The sequence below is a fragment of the Oryctolagus cuniculus genome, chromosome 2, assembly GCF_964237555.1.
Source record: "Oryctolagus cuniculus chromosome 2, mOryCun1.1, whole genome shotgun sequence".
NCBI classification, from domain to species: domain Eukaryota; kingdom Metazoa; phylum Chordata; class Mammalia; order Lagomorpha; family Leporidae; genus Oryctolagus; species Oryctolagus cuniculus.
The window spans coordinates 21,302,314-21,317,906 of NC_091433.1; the positions used below are offsets into that span (position 1 = coordinate 21,302,314).

At 43.0% G+C, this 15,593-nt stretch overlaps 1 protein-coding gene across 13 annotated transcripts in view; it reads left to right on the plus strand.

Moving 5' to 3' along the window:
- The window catches only part of RBPJ (recombination signal binding protein for immunoglobulin kappa J region), a 228,878-nt gene that overhangs the window by 147,972 nt on the left and 65,313 nt on the right, over positions 1-15,593 (plus strand). The gene's annotated exons all lie outside the window — the stretch shown is intronic.

Consider the following 15,593-nt stretch of genomic DNA (forward strand, 5'->3'; position numbering starts at 1 on the left):
TCTGGGTCTCCTACGTGGGGGCAGGGGCCCAAGCACTAGGGCCATCTTTTGCTGCTTTCTTCTTAGGTGCATTAGCAGGGAGCTGGATTGGAAGCCAGGACTCGAACCAATGTCCACACGTGATGCCGGCATTGTAGGCAGCGGCTTGATCCTTTGTGCTACAGCGCTGGCCCCATCCTAGATTTTTTATTGCACATACTATCAGAACATTAAAATATGTACCAAATATGTCATTATGTGTTATAATGAAATATACTGAAATACGTATGTAAATTTGAAATGTTAAAGACACTGGTAAAGATGAGTTAAAGTTATAAGGATACCTTAATAGTCTTTGGTAGAAACCCATTTTGTCTTCGCAAATAGTTTTTTTTGTGATGAGTGTTTAAATGCTTACAAATCACTTTAATATTAAAAATTGTGATAAATATATTCATTTAAAAAAGAACTTTGAACAATTATTGTAATTGAAAGACTGAGATATTCCATTTGGTAATTTACCCTGAAAATGCCTACAATAGCCAAGGCTTGGACCAGGCCAAAGCTAGGTGCTGAAAACTCCATCTGGATCTCCCACGTGGGTGGCAGGGACCCAAGTCCTTGAGCAACCATTTACTGCCTTGGTGGGCATGCATCAGGAAACTGAGATTGGAAGTGGGGGTGTAGCTCCCTTCAGGCACCCATCCTCAATGGGATGCAGGTATCCAAAGCAGTACCTTAACTGTGGTACTTTAACCAGTGTGCCAAAAGCCTGCCCCTTCATTATTTATTTTTTGAAAAGCTTTATTTACTTATTTATTCAAAAGGTGGAGTGACAGAGGACCCACAGAGAGGAAGAGAAGGATACCTACTATCTGTTGGTTAACTTCAACAAGGCTGAGCTGGGCTGAGCAGAGCCAGGAGCCCAGAACTCCACCTGGGTCTCCCATGTGGGTGGCAGGATCCCAAATAATTAGGCCATTGTCTGCTGCTTTCCCAGTAGCATCCGCAGGAAGCTGGACTGGCACTTTGATGTGGAGTGCAGTGTCTCAAGCAGGAGCTCAACCCACTGTGCCACAACGCCAGCCCCTGAGGGAGCAGTTTTGACACACACTCATTATATTCCCTGTAGAATTGGAGTTCATCTCACTGTCTCAGTCATTTGTACTGTTAGAACAAAACACTGTAAACAGAGTAGCTTATCCACAACAGAAATGATTTCTTTCAGTTTTGGAGTCTGGAAGTCAGAGCTCGAGGCTCCAGCAGAGGCAGTGTCTGGTGAGAGTCATCTTCCTAGTTCATAGTTGATGTCTTCTAACTTCTCCCACGGTGGGAGAGAGCGAGGGGGTCTCTAATCCTATTCATGGGAGCTCAACCCTCATGCCCTAATCGCCTTCTAAAGCCTGCTCCCTTTCTCGTCCCATGCCATCGCCTTGGGGCTTAAGATTTCAGTGAATGAATTTTGGGGAGACACACATTCAAACTGCAGCACTCACATAATTAAAGATAAAATGCAGGACAGATGTTGTGCTGCAGTCGGTTAAGCCGTTTCTTGCTCTGCCTGCATCCCATATCAGAGTGCTGGTTTGAGTCCCAGCTACTCTGCTTCTAGTCCAGTTCCTGCTAATGCATTCTGGGAGACAGTAGTTGATGCCTCGAGTGTTTGGGCCTCTGCCACCCATGTGGGAGACCCAGATGGAGTTCTTGGCTTCTGATTTCAACTTGGCTCAGTCCTGGCTATTGTGGGCATTTGGGGAGTAAGTCAGCAGATGGAAGATCTCTCTTTTTTCTGTCTGTTGTTCTGCCTTTCAAGTAGATGAAAAAATAAACATTAAAACAAAACAGAACTCAGACAAAAAATGACCATGGCATTCTAACAGAACATGAATACTGAAGGTTCACAGATAATGTTTGTCTAATGTATATCACATATATCTCGATAAAGCATCAGTTCTGCAAAATTGTGCAGTGGAAGTAATAAGGCTTATGATGAACAAGGGATTGAGACAAACTACTCAAAATTCATGGAAATCTGATCTCAGTTACTAGCAACAACAGCAATCCTAATGAGAAAAGGCTGGCATTTGTGGTATATATTACAGTCTTCAGAGTCCTTTAAAAAAAGATTGATTTATTTGAAAGGCAGAGTTAGGGAGAGACACAGAGAGATCGTCCACCCCCTGGTTCACTCCCCAGTTGGCCACAGTGACTTAACCCACTGTGCCACAATTCTGGCCCCAGTCTTTGGAGTTTTAAACTGTGTACCTTGAGCCTCCTTCTTCTATGTCCTGGAAGGGCATTGGCTCTAAGAGATTATTTAGTTAAATTAAAATTCAAGCTGGTGTGTAGCGCTTGTTTCTTTTTTTTCTAATACAGGAGATTACCTCTTCATCTGCACTGGCAACCCAGTGGAAAGGGTGGCAATTCCTGAGTCCACTAGATCATCAGCTAGTACTTAAAACAAAAAAGGCGCTTCTGTAGATGTTGAGCTCTTTTTCTTAAAATATTCATCTGTTGCTAAAGTTTTTTTCTTTAGTTATAAAAAGCTTTGTTTCCAGTTACTTCAAAACATTAGCATGCTAAGAGGAATGGTGTGTAAGATCACAGGACTTGGGATTGTGCTAGGATCATCCCTTTAGGACTAGCGACCTCTGCTTCATAGCAGGACAGACTTTTGATGTGACTTGTTAAATGCATGGCATGTGAGTGAGTAGTAGTTTTGGAATCACAAAGACCAGGCTTTGAATTCTGGTTCTACCACCTACATGCCATTCTCTGTAAGTCACTTGACTTTTTTTAAGCCCAAGATCTATAAAATGGGATTACTTATCATGCCCATCCCTTAGGGTTGGTAGTGAAATAAATGTTATAATGCATTTAAAGTATTTAGACAATCCTTTTTGTATACCAAGGTTACTAATAAATGTAAGTTCTTATTTGCAGTTGTCATTTATAATTTGCAGTGTTCTTTAGAGCATGAAATAGTATATGTCGGCCGGCGCCACAGCTCACTAGGCTATTCCTCCACCTTACGGTGCCAGCACCCTGGGTTCTAGTCCCGGTCGGGGTGCCGGATTCTGTCCCGGTTGCCCCTCTTCCAGGCCATCCCGGTTGCCCCTCTTCCAGGCCAGCTCTCTGCTGTGGCCCGGGAGTGCAGTGGAGGATGGCCCAAGTGCTTGAGCCCTGCACCCCATGGGAGACCAGGATAAGTACCTGGCTCCTGCCATCGGGTCAGTGCGGTGCGCTGGCCGTGGCGGCCATTGAAGGGTGAACCAACGGCAAAGGAAGACCTTTCTCTCTGTCTCTCTCTCTCACTGTCCACTCAAAAAAAAGAAAGAAATAGTATATGTCACTACTAAGGAATGTTTTCGAAGTTATTTTGTATCTTACCAATTTTATTTAAATACAGAATATTTACTGACAGCCAGGATTTTGTTTTACCATCAGATGTAGATCACAAAGGGAGCATTAAAAAATGAAATCAGTGGAAAACTTGTATTTTAATTTTTGAGTGAAAATTTTACACAATAAGACTAATAAATTAATCAGAACATACAGAAACGATAATTGTATTTAGACTCTTGTAATGTAACGTGATGGAGACAAGCCTTTTTCCTTAGGATACAATGGAGTTGAACAGTTAAAAGGCCATTGATAGTCTTTAACTTTACTACTTTGCCCATGAAGTGCAGCAGTTTTTGAGGTGTGTAGTCTCTTCCAACTCAAAGTTTTCTTGTAATCAAATACGTTGAAATAGGTCTCCATTTAAAACTTGTTGTTAGCCGGCGCCGCGGCTCACTAGGCTACTCCTCCACCTAGCGGCGCCGGCACAGCGGGTTCTAGTCCCAGTGGCGCCGGATTCTGTCCCAGTTGCCTCTCTTCCAGGCCAGCTCTCTGCTGTGGCCAGGGAGTGCAGTGGAGGGTGTCCCAAGTACTTGGGCCCTGCACCCACATGGGAGACCAGGAGAAGCACCTGGCTCCTGCCATCGGATCAGCACGGTGCGCCGGCCACAGCGCGCAGGCTGCGGCGGCCATTGGAGGATGAACCAACAGCAAAGGAAGACCTTTCTCTCTCTCTCTCACTGTCCACTGTGCCTGTCAAACAACAACAACAACAACAATAAAAACAAAACAAAACTTGTTGTTGACCCTTACTTGATTTGATATTGCCTATTGACATTTTTATTATGGAGTTAAACGCATACCATCTGTGAACTTCTCTGATATGCAAATTCTGTTTAGGAAATGCTTTGTAAAAATCTGTTTCAGCAGAGAACTTTGAACACCTTGGGTTAAATAAATGATAAGTGTGGTCCTTGGTAGTTTGTGCCTGATGGGGCGGGGTGTCAGTGTACTCACAGCCAAGTCTAATGTAAGGGAGAACAGGTTGGCTCCCATAATAGACCTTTTTTTTAAAAAATATTTATGTATTTATTTGAAAGAATTAAAAAGAGAGAGGGAGAGACAGAGATCTTCTATCCTCTAGTTTACTCCCCAAATGGCTGCAATGGCCAGGGCTGGGCCAGGCCGAAGCCTGGACCCAGGAGCTTCATCCGGGTCTCCAACGTGGGTGCACGGGCCCAAGGGCTTGGGCCATCTTTCACTGTTTTTCCCAGGTGCATTAGCAGGGAGTTGGATCAGAAATGGAGTAATCGGGACACAAATGGGTGCCCATATGGGATGCTGGCATCTCAGGTGGTGGCTTTACCTGCTGTGACACAATGCTGCTCCATAATAGACATCCACAAGGAATGTTGGGCACAGAAAGAGAGACTGGTTACTGCAGACTGAGAGTATTGATGAAGGCTTACTGGAGGATTCTTCTCCCTCTTCCTACTTTTAGACTTTTAAATAATCATAGAAGAAGCTGAGTTCTGGAAATGTGGGGGCAGGAGATTTTGGTTAAAAATACCTGGGGCTGGGGCTGGCACTGTGGCATAGCGGGTAAAACTGCTGCTTGCAGTGCCAGCATCACATATGGGTGTGGGTTTGAGTCCCGGCTGCTTCACTTCCCATCCAGCTCTCTGCTATGGCCTGGGAAAGCAGTGGAAGGGCCAAGTCCTTGAGCCCCTGCACCCACGTGGGAGACCTGGAAGAAGTCCTGGCTCCTGGCTTTGCATTGGCTTAGCTCGGGCTTTTGCGGCCATCTAGGGAGTGAGCCAGGGGATGGAAGGTATCTCTCTCTTTCTCTCTTTGTCTCTGTCTCTCTTTCCCTCTGTGTAACTCTGCCTTTTAAATAAATAAATGAATCTTAAAAAAAAAAAATACCTGGGTAATGACTCTATCTTTTGTCTTCCTGCAGTCAGGGTGTGGTTCTTGTTGGAGATGAGTTTGTTCAAAAACCGTGAATGCCCAATACTTGTTAATACTCTTGTGAGTAGGAACAAACAATGCCAGTCGAAAGGTAAGCTTGAGCCGAGGTCCAGGAAGCATGTGGCTGTTTTCTCAACTCTGGTGCAGCTGGCCTTGCAGAGCGTGTCCTGGCAGCCCTTAGGGAGCCTGGGCCAAGATGAGTCTGTGCCGGGATAGACTTGTGCTTCTGCTCTGTTCATTTAAGTTCTGTACCACTGGTTCAACGCAGAAGGAATGAGGGCGGGCCAAATAGATAGGAGGGAGAAAAGAGGGTCTGCCTTTTGGCCTCTTCCTGCCTGTTTTTAACTCATTGGAAATAGTGTGCAATTGTCACATGAATAATTTCTGTTTTAGCATTGTAATAGGTTAGAAGCCTCAAGTTCCACTGTCTTCCCCCAGAGTAGCTACTTTTAAAAATTTTGGAATATACTCATGTAGAGCAGCCGGGACTTGAACCAGCACCCATATGGGATGCCGTGGTACCATAGTGCTGGCCCCAGTGGACAGATTTCAATAGAGTTGAAAGGAACAGGCTTCTGCACAGCTACAGAAACATGTATAAAAGCAAGGAAGGAAGAGGTCCCTCATGTGCTGTAGGCACGGTAAGGAAGAGGGGAGTGAAGAATCTGCTGTACGGTTTGGGAAGCAGGTGGAGCTTAGGAGCTGAATCCAGAAAGGTCGGTTGGACCAGATAACAAAGTATTTTTTAATGTATTGCTTTCAGTTTAGAAATTGGATAGACACTGAGGGCTTTTGTCAAGGTTTTCCACGCAAACTTTGTTTCAAGAGAATAGCTGCTAATAATTGTGAAAGCTAGGCTTCTGAGGATGGAAGATTGACAACAATTGTCTGTTGTGAGGAAGGACTTACTGAGGGCCATGCTGTCTGAATGAAAGGCATTAGACTCAAGTAGCATTATAGTGAAATCTCTAGGTGAATAGATGGTGTCATTTATGAAGATAAGAAAATTGGAGGAGTTATAGGTTTTCTGTAAAACAAGGGAAAATTTTAGGGGGTGACGCTGTGGCTCACTTGGTTAATCCTCCGCGTGCGGCGCCGGCATCCCATATAGGTGCCAGGTTCTAGTCCCAGTTGTTCCTCTTCCAGTCCATCTCTCTGCTGTGGCCCAGGAAGGCAGTGGAGGATGACCCAAGTGCTTGGGCCCCTGCACCTGCATGCAAGACCAGGAGGAAGCACCTGGCTCCTGGCTTCAGATCGGCATAGTTCCGGCCATAGCAGCCATTTGGGGGTGAACCAACGGAGAGAAGATCTTTCTCTCTGTCTCTCTCTCTCACTGTCTAACTCTGCCTAATTAAAAAACAAACAAAACAAGGGAAAATTTTAGGAAACTTATCAAAATATAAGGAAGAGAGCAACTTATTATCCACTATTTATTTCCATCAGGTATGTTCAGTTTTTTGACCATTTTTCATCTTTTAGTTGAGTGCATTAAGTATATTCACATTGCTGTACAGTCATTACACCTCCCATCTCCAGAATTTTTTTCATTTCTAATCTGAAACTCTACATCAGTTAAGCAATAAGTTTCCATTCCATCTTTCCCCAAATTCCTGTACCATCATTCTATCTGTATGAATTCGACCATGTACCATATATAAGTGGGTCATAAGCTATTTGTCCTTTTGTGACTGACTTATTTCACTTACCACGATGTCTTCAAAGTTCATCCATGTCATAGCGTGTGTCAGAATTTCCTGCCCTGTAAAGGCAGAATAGTATTCCATTATATGCCTATACTACATTTGAAGATCCATTCATCCATAGGTAGACTCTGGTTGCTAATGCTTCATTTTTTTGTATGCTTGTGTTTTTTGGGGGGTGGGGACAGGAGTGTCTTTTTTAGTGATTGGTGGGTGAATTGCCCAATTATTAAAGAGTTTGGTAAAATTCTACAAACCATTGAGTCTTATTGAAACTTATTGTGACTTTTGGGGCTGAATTTGGCACAGTGGTTAAAATGCTGGTTAGGATGCCCATATCTTATATAGGAGTATCAGGGTGCCAGTCCCCACTCTTCTGCTTCTGATTCAGCTTCCTGATAATGTGCACCCTGGGTGGCAGTAGATGATAGATCAAATGCTTGGGTCCCTACCACCCATCTTATGACCCAGATGGAATTTTTGGCTCCTGGCTTCAGCATGGTACAGCCCTGGTTGTTTTGGTCGTTTGGGAGGTAAATGAGCCAGTAAATGGAATAAGCCCTTTTCCGTCTATCTCTCCCTTTCAAATAAAGTTAAAATAAAAAGTAGTGCTTGTTGCATTATGTGCGGTACTTCTCCCCACCAACAAGCAATCAATCAATTATATAGTGGACTCCAGTTGGGTATCCTCTATTTCAATTTAGTTCTGACACTATCTGCTGGGGGAGAGTCAGATCCCACGGGTTGGGGGCTCAGACCCAAGACTGCCTCCATTTCAGGGGCATTTGTGAGTCCAGCACTCAGAGCTTCTGACTGCCCAGCTACCTATTGGAGTTCCCATAGCCCTCTCCTTGGTTCCATTAGTTTGCTAGAGTAGCCCACAGAGCTCAGGGAACACTATTTTTACATTTACCAGTTTATTCTGAAGGCTATTTTAAAGGATGAAGAGAGATAGGGTGAGGTCTGGAAGGGTTGCAAGCACAGCTGCTATCCCTGCTCATGAGTGAGGTTTTTTTTCCTATCCTGCAAACCGCCACACATCAGCTGTCCAGAAACTCTTCAGACCCTGTCCTCTGGATTTTCCTTTTTTATGAGACTTGATCTCATAAGCATGATTGTGGCAGCTACCAGTTGGACAAATGTATAGAAATGTGACTGGACAAAAATTGTCTGGTTTAATGATACTAGGCGAAGTCGGGAAACCCAGGACGACCTGTCAGTTCAGATTCTTCTTGGCCCCTCTGTGCAGCATTTCTTCCTCTTGGATATGGGTCAGGGGCCCTTTTCTGAAATGGAGTTATTAGGATCAACATCAGACGAGGCAGGTCGGGGAATTTCTTTCTGGCCAGCTCCTAGACTTAAAGGCAAGGGGAGGACTAATTTGAGACCTGCATTGGGGAAGAGAAGTGATAATTTGAATGACTTCTGTGGGGGAGAGAAGGATGCAGGTAGAAGGAGGGCTAGGAGAAGGTCGGAAGGTCGGAGAGATTTTGCTTTCTGAGGATTGCTTCCAAGTCCTAAAGCCCTTCAACGTGGTAACAAAAGACTGCCTTTCACCTTTAGTACTCTGAAGCTGCTTCAGGAACCAAGGCTCAGAGACCAAACCACTTTACCTTGTTGTTCTAGTCATTTAGGAAAAGCAAGAGCTATTTGAGAGTTAGGAGACAGGCACCATGGATGAATACCAAAAGATATATCATCATAGTTTCTAAAATTAGAATTTTCTCAAGTATTCTTGTGAGATTATCTTTACTATACAAAATAGATGGATATAGAGGATGCATAATTAAAATATAAGATTCTTAGGGTACTTGTTTAATATACTTTTACCTCATTAGTTTTATAAAAGTTAACTGCAGGCAAGAACTAAGTAGATTGCCTGGACTTGTTATGTATCCATAACCTTTGCAGAAAGTTCTAGTAAACTGTAATAAACTCAACATGGTAGAATGCGTGACATATCCAAAAGCAAACTCATGGAACCCCCTTCTTATACATCTCTTCCTGTAGTCTTTCCATCTTATTTAGGAGTAACTTGTACTTTGGGTTACTTAGGCTAAACCTGTAACCATTGTTCTCTTCTCCCCAACTCCCCAGTGAGCTATCAGGGAATTCGTTAGTTTTGTCTTGGCAATAACTTACATGCCACTGCTTCCGACTCTTCTACCACTTCCGCTCTGATTTAAGCCTGTCCTCTTTAACCTACCCTGCTACGGTAGATTCCTAAATTGTCTTTCCTGCTTTTCCTCACTATAGTCACCCTGATTTCTCTCTAATTAGATGTTGAGTTAACTTTGCTTAAAATTTGGAGTGAAAAGCTTCAAGATCTGTGTGATCATGGCACCCTGAAGAACATGTGTGTGCACACATGGACGCACACGTACACAGGCACGCACACACGCACATGCACCCATATTCCACAACCTCTCATCTCCTGGTGTACCCTACTAAAATAACACATTCTCACCACCCTCGTGGTCGCTGTGTTCTGGCAACACTGGTCTCCTTGCTGGAGTGTGCTCCCGCTCAGAGTCTTTGCAGCTGCTATTTAGCCCCTTTCTGCACCTCCTTCAGATCTTCACTCAAAATAGCACTTCAGTGAGGAGTTACTTAAAATTGTCCTCCACCCATCCCGTCTTCCCTGTCCTTTCCTGCTATTTTGCTACATGGGGTTTACCACCATCTGATATTCTAATTACAATGTAAGCTGTGTACTGCCCAGGATTTTGTTCTTATTTGTACATTGACGTACCCTCAGTGCTTAAAAATGGACTGACAGATTGTAGATGCTCAAATATCTCTTGAGCTAATGACTTTGTCAAGAGAAGGAAGGGAAGGCTTGGAAGTATGAGTTAGAGCCACAGATTGAGTCATAACCATGGAATTGTAGTAAACATGAGTGTGAAATTTCTTTAGCTTAAAGCATAAGCCTTTCTTGAACATTTAATTAAAATTATTAGGGAGATATTTTGATTTAAAGATTTTTGGTGAGAGCAGCAACTGGATTCTGAATTGTGCCTTTAAAGACAATAAGTGCCTGCGCCTACTGTGGCCAGCAGTGTTTTAGATTCCTTCACCCGTGTTAGCTATACTGTCACTGCGGCTTTGTGCGAGTGTCATCTACAGAGAAGTGGAGTCTGGTCAGAAGCTAACATATGTAGTAGATTGCTAGCCTGTGACTCCTGACTGCCAAGGCCAGAACTTGACGGGCACATTCTTGGTCACTCATCTTCTCCTGAGGCACCAGCATGTCTTTTTTGGGAAACAGAGGCTTACCAAATTAAGCTGAAGGAGAAAGAAAATGATGGGGAGAAACTCAATTCATTAATCAACCATTTTAAAAATAAACACATCAAAACTGCATAGAAAGTAAGAGAAGTAAGATCGATTCGATTCAGGCCAATTAGCATTTCTTAGTTCCTTCTGAAATCTTAGAATGGAAAAGCAGTTTCTCTTGCCTTGCTTGTTTTGAGTAAATGTATAGTCACATTTGTGAGCTTATTATGTTTCCTACCCAGAGTCTTCTACTCAGCTCTTTTTTGAATCACTGTTTTTCCATCTCCCTCCCCATTTTCCCCATCCTTCCCAGCTCCGGGCTCCCATGCAGGTGACATCTTATTAACACTAATCCATTTGAAAAGGGTAATTTTGTATTGTACAGTTTTATTCAAATTATGCCTCTCCATACTGTCTCTTCTAGAGTTGGGGGTGAGGGATTGCAAATTTTGCCCTGGGTAAGTCTGAGCCTAGAATTTTTATTAAAGTTACTGAAAATTAGTATGTGTAATTAAGAACAGAGCCTCCCCAGTTGGGAGTACTACCTGAATACTCCCTCTTCTGGAACTGCTGGATCATAAGTATCTGGGGCTCTCTGGAGGTTAGCCTCTTGGCTATCTATTTGAATCCACTGTCCCCAGTTTAATTGGAAAAGGAATAATAGTTTTCCTATCAAAGTAGGAATTAGAATTGTTTATAATTCTAAAAAAGATCCTTTAAAAATTACCGAAAACCAGATTTAGTGTAAAGATTCGAAATGATTATTGGCCTTGTCAATACTTTATAGAGTTGAAATTCCTAGAATATGTGAGTTTCATATTTTAGACAGTACCAACAGTTAATTTTGTAATATATCAAGACTGTTCCCAAGTTTGTTTGAAATGGAAATGTTCGGGTGGCTGTAGTTAAGTCTCTGCTTGGAGTAAGTTAGGTTCTGGGACCCAAGTGTTGAACGTGATGGTTATAGTTAGTAGTAACGTATTGTGGACTTGGGGTTTTCTGAGAAATTGTATCTTACGTGATCTCACTACAAATCAAAAAGTGAATAGGTGGGGTGGTGGGTATGTTAGCTTGACTGTGGTAATCATTTCATTTCATAGTGTCTATGTATACCAAACATGTTGTTTATCTTCAAGATACCTAACTTTTATTTGCCAATCATACTTCAAGAAAACTGGACAAATAATAAAGTTGAAATATATTTTATTGGGGGAAAAAGTTCTACTTGGGACACTCCCCATCAGAGTGCCTGGGTTCTAGCCCTAGATCCTCATCCTGGCTTCCTGCTAATTTGTACCTCTGAGAAGCAAGAGATGATGATGGCTCTGTGGCAGACCTGAAGTCAGTTTCTGGCTCCTGGCTCCTATCAGGCCCGACCCTGGCTGTGGTGGCCATCTGGGTGAGTGAAACAGGAGATGAGGGAGATCTCTCTGTCACATAAAATAAATAAGTAAAATTTTGACAAGTCTGTGCAATTTCATAATGAGAATTTAAACAAAATTCAAGTGTCTGTAGAACATATCCTGTAATTTGCTACACCTAATTTCATATTCATTGGTGTTTAGTGATTTATTTAAATATTCACGAACATTCACTATTTAGTATTTTTAAAAAACACTTATCAGGGCTGGTGTTGTGTAGCTGGTAGAGCTGCTGCCTGCGATACTGGCATCCCCTATGGGCACCGGTTCAAGTCCTGGCTGCTCTACTTCCAATCCAGCTCCCTGCTAATGTGCCTGGAAAAGCAGTGGAAGATGGCCCAAGTGCTTGGGCCCCTGCACTCACATGGGAGACCTGGAAGAAGCTCCTGGCTCCTGGCTTTGGTTTGATCCAGTCCTGCCCATTGGAGCCATTTGAGGAGTGAACTGGTGGATGGAGAGCTCTCTCTCTCCTTTTCCCTCTCTTTCTCTAACTCTGCCTTTCAAGTAAATAAAATAAATCTTTAAAAAAGATTAATTAATTTGAAAGGCAGAGTTAGAGAGAGAGAGATAGATGTCTCTTTAATCTGTTGGCTCACTCTCCATATGGCTGCAATGGCTGGGACTGGGCCAGGATGAAGCCAAGAGCCTGGAATTCCAACTGAGTCTCTGACGTTGGTGTCAGGAGTGCAAGTCCTTGGGCCCCTGCACTGCATAGGAGACCCGGAAGAAGCTCCTGGCTCCTGGCTTTGGATCAGCTCAGCTCTGGCCGTCGCTGCCATTTGGGGGAGTGAACCAACAGATGGAAGACCTCTGTGTCTCAACCTCTCTCTATAACTCTGCCTTTCAAATAATTAAAATAAATTTTTTAAAAAAGTAGATCTACCTAAGTATATCTTAATAACTGAATAGATTTTTTTTAAAGGAAAATTTTTTTTTTTTAAAAGCAGAGTGACAGGGATAGAAACACACACACACACACACACACACAGCAGAGGAGAGAGAGAAAGAGAGAGAGAAAGACAGTGAGAGCCGTAAAGAGAGATGTCTCATCTTTCATTTGCTGTTTTCTCTGCAAATGGCTGCAATGTTCCTTGTGAAACCAGAAGCCCAGAACTCCATCCGGTTCTCCCATGTTAGTGACAGAGACTCAAGCACTTGGGCCATCATCTGCTGCTTTCCCAGGTTCATTAGCAGGGAGCTGGATTGGAAATGCAACAGTTGGAACTTGAACTGATGCTCAGGTATGGGATGCCAGAGTCATTAGCAGTGTCATAATCTACTGTGCCACAATGTCAACTCTGTCTGTCTGTCTGTCTCTGTCTCTGATTATTTATTTGAAAGACAGTGACACACACAGAGAGAAAAAGATATCTCTTCCACCTGCTGGTTCACTCTCCAAATGGCCACAACAGTTCTGCCTGGTCCAGTCTGAAGTCACGAGCCAGGAATTCTATCTGGAACTCCCACGTGAGTGACAGGGACCCAAGTACTTGATCCATCATCCACTGCTCCCAGGTGTATTAGCAGAGAGCTGATCAGAAGCCCTATAGCCAGGAGTCAAACCATATGGGATGCTTGCATCCCAAGTGGTGGCTTTAACTTGCTGTACCACAATGTCCTTCCCTGGCTAGATTTCTATACTGCCTTTTAAGGATCTCTCAAGAAGTTCTGTGCTGAAACTTCTGGTTGCTTATGAGTAAATACAATTTGTAAGAAGATAAAAATGCATATACTTTGTGATACATAAAAAGCTTCTGTAGTTCTGACTTAGATTCTTTAGTGATTAACTTTTCTTGTCCCTTGCTAAGGAAACTAAAATTCAAGGACAAAAATATAGCAGTTATTTATTTATCATTTAGAAAGTGACCCACTGATTGTCATAAAGCAACATTGGTGGATTGAGATCTGCATTTATGTAAATTCATGACATAGAATAGCTTGTGTCTGTAAAGTGTATACAGTAGGTGCTGATCTTCAGGCCTTTCTCACACGCACACCATAGGCTCAATTTCTGGCTTCCTACCTAACACTTCGAGGAGAAAGAGAGAAACACATAGTCATGAAGTGTTGGTTTTAAGCAGAAGTCAGAGAGAAGCCATGAGATGCACCAGTGTGGTAACATCAGCAGTTGAAAAAAATGGCTGTGGCTACAGGCCGAGGTTTCACTGGACCTGGTCTCTTGCTCGTGTTCTGTATTAGTTTTTGTCCACCTACTCGAGCAGAGTTCTTTCCTAGGTATAATTCTACCATCATCATCACCTTCTGAAGAGTGATTTTCATTTTGTGATCTGCATTCTGCACAATCTACAATAAATCTAAATCTTAGAAAGATGTAATTTTTCTGACAGAGGACCTGAAAGATTTTCATCAGTTGAATACCCCCTTCCAGCAGGACGCAGTTTCACTTTCGCCTTAGTGTGTGCTCTTTAGCTCTGACTCAGAGCCAGTCATCTTTCGTTCCTTGTCCGTCAGCTTTTGCATGAGCTGTTCCGCATGCCTGGAGTATAACAGGACCGTTGTTGTCCTTCTTGCCTGGGAAGCCCTTTCTGCTGCTGGACATCATTGAAGACTTCCTGACCAGTTATCCTAAAGTGACTTTAATTGCTTTACAAATGTTAAAATGTATCCACTAATTAGTTGTCAGTTAGTTTTACTTGTTTTGTTTATCTTTCTTGTAACTAAATAGTGGCAAAAGCAACCTGAGTTCTTAAGAGACTAAAAATGTGATACATGGCTTTCCTACTGTGTAGTCTTGGTGGGCTATTTTAAATGTTTTTATGTCAGAAAGTGGGGTGGGATGAAGAAGAACCAGGAACAGATACTTTCCAAGGCAAGCACAGAGCGGCAGTAAAACTTGGTGGGTCACCTTTCCGTAGAAGGAAAAAAGTTTTTCTTCTGCTCTCACACCAGCAAACACAAAAGCCTCCCCTACCAAATGTGCAGGCATTCAGTTCTGCAGTGGTCACTTTCTGAGTGGCCTCCAGTTCAGTTCAGGTCTGATACTTTGCCTGGAAACAGCATCAGATCCTACAGGTTGATGGCCTCAAGGGTCTCCTCTTTCCCTGTCAGTTCCCAGTCGGTAGCTCCAGGTCATTTTCCCCATGCTTCTGATAGATCAGCTGTAAATTGAAGTTCCATTAACTAGCTAGAGTGGCACATGGAGTTCTTGAAAACACACTTCCTGGCTTATAAATGATACTACAAAAGATATCTGTGAACCCCAGATGAAGAGATGGGTAGGGTGAGAGGTGGGGGAAATGGTGCACCAGCTTCCAGGAACCTTTGTGTGTTCAGCCATCTGCAAACTGTCTGAACTTAATCCTTTGGGGTTTTAATGGCTGCCTTATCAATAGTCAAGATTGATTAACCGGTGGCCATTGGTACTCAGTTTAACTTTCAGCTCCTCTCTCTTCCTTGAGGTTGGAGGGTGGGGCTGAAAGTCCTAATTCTCCATTCTTGCCTGTGTCCTTTCAGTGACAGCTGGGATCCTGAAACTACCTGTGGCTGCCAGCATAGGTCAGCTTGTTACCATATAAAAAGTCATTAACCACTTTGAAGAAAGACTTCAGGAGTTGGATGCCAGGAAATTGGGACAAAGACCAAATACTTCACAATATCATAGCCATCTCTGTTCATTTATATGCATTCTGAAGTATGGTCTCTTTTCCATTTAATAACTTGCATACAATTAAATGATTGAGTTGTGTAAATAGCTGGCAGCATGTTTTAAAGGAACCCCCGCCCTATGACCCATTCCCTTTTGTCCAGGCTTGTGGGGGATTTCCAGCTCTCATTCAGAGGTGGACCTAGCTGGTATCTAACACGACTTGAGTCCTTGTTAGGTTACTTTTCTTGGGGAAAAAAATGAAGAAATAATTGGGGCAAAGCAATTCATGGGGCTTTA